Source organism: Desmodus rotundus, chromosome 1 (genome assembly GCF_022682495.2).
Source record: "Desmodus rotundus isolate HL8 chromosome 1, HLdesRot8A.1, whole genome shotgun sequence".
In the NCBI taxonomy this organism is placed as follows: domain Eukaryota; kingdom Metazoa; phylum Chordata; class Mammalia; order Chiroptera; family Phyllostomidae; genus Desmodus; species Desmodus rotundus.
The window spans coordinates 76,159,446-76,160,863 of record NC_071387.1 but is presented as its reverse complement, the minus strand read 5'-3'; the positions used below and the strand labels follow the sequence as shown (position 1 = coordinate 76,160,863).

The following is a 1,418-nucleotide window of genomic DNA, read 5'->3' as shown; positions in this document are numbered from 1 at the left end:
AAAGAACTAATTTTACCAAAGAAAACTTTTCCCCAATGGAACTGACACAATAATGGAGCATCTGATTGCTTTCTGAAAGTATGCAACCCAAGAGACTTAGTAGTACCCATTTTTATTAAAAGACTAAGAAATTACAGTGTTTTAATAAGAAAGACAAAGAAACTTGAAAATAAATTTTGTATATTTCAATTTTAAGTGTGCTTTACCTGGTAAAGAAGTATTTCTAATAAGTACCTATTTTTCTTGGAAAAAACCTGAAGAAATTGTATAGGACATAAAAACATGCTTATAATTTTAAGAGTAAACTAAAAAACAAAAAACAATCCCTCATAATCCTTTTTAAAAGCCAATTTAGTTTATATCATGTATTATACCTCAAGAGAATTTATATTTCTTCAGTCTACAGACAATCAATCTCAATATATCCAAATAAAAATTTAGCTTTTTGATTTCACAGTGTTGAGTTCTAACCTTGAGTTCACTGAAGCTGCCCAGTGGGTCTGGTAATTCGCCAACATGACTAACACAAAGGGAAAGAGGAGAGGTACCCATTACATGTTCTCTAGGCCTTTTAGAAAACAGGGAGTTGTTCCTTTGGCTACATACATGTGAATCTACAAGAAAGGTGATATTGTAGATATCAAGGGAATGGGCACTGTTCAGAAAGGAATGCCCCACAAATGTTACCATGGAAAAACTGGAAGAGTCTACAGTGTTACCCAGCATGCGGTGGGCATTGTCGTAAACAAACAAGTTAAGGGCAAGATTCTTGCCAAGAGAATTAATGTACAAATTGAGCATATTATAACTTCCTGAAATGTGTGAAGGAAAATGGTTAAAAAAAGAAGGAAGCCAAAGAGAAAGGTACCTGGGTTCAGCTGAAGCGGCAGCCTGCTCCACCCAGAGAAGCACACTTGGTGAGCACTAATGGAAAGGAACCTGAGCTGTTGGAACCCATTCCCTATGAATTCATGGCATGATAAGTGTGAAAAAAATAAAAGACTTCTATACTGATAAAAAAAAATTAGCTTTTTACCTTGAAACAATAATATGTAAAATATATTTGTGAGGAAGACAAGAATTGACCTTTAGTATCTGAAATTAAAATCTATATTTGTAAGAACAACTTGTATACCCTTTTTTCTCATGTACAAAATGAGGATAAAATATTTTTGTATATATGTTTGTTTAAGAATGATATAAAATACTGAATGCAATGACTATAATGCAATGCAAATTAATTCCTCTCATATAAGAACTCAATGAATGCTATTGTAATGTATAATCATTACCTTTGTTCATTAAGTTCTGATTTATCAGTAAATGCTACTAAATAAAATCTTTTTAATGAATGTAAAATAGACTTCTCCACTAATATTACTCTTTCTTACATCTTTTCTATTAAATAGGTTTATATG

At 31.8% G+C, this 1,418-nt stretch overlaps 1 pseudogene; it reads left to right on the top strand.

Annotated features, from left to right (window-relative positions):
- Positions 1–509: 509 nt before the first annotated feature.
- LOC112302882 (large ribosomal subunit protein eL21-like) lies at positions 510–1,017 on the top strand (annotated as a pseudogene).
- The last annotated feature ends 401 nt before the right edge of the window (positions 1,018–1,418 follow it).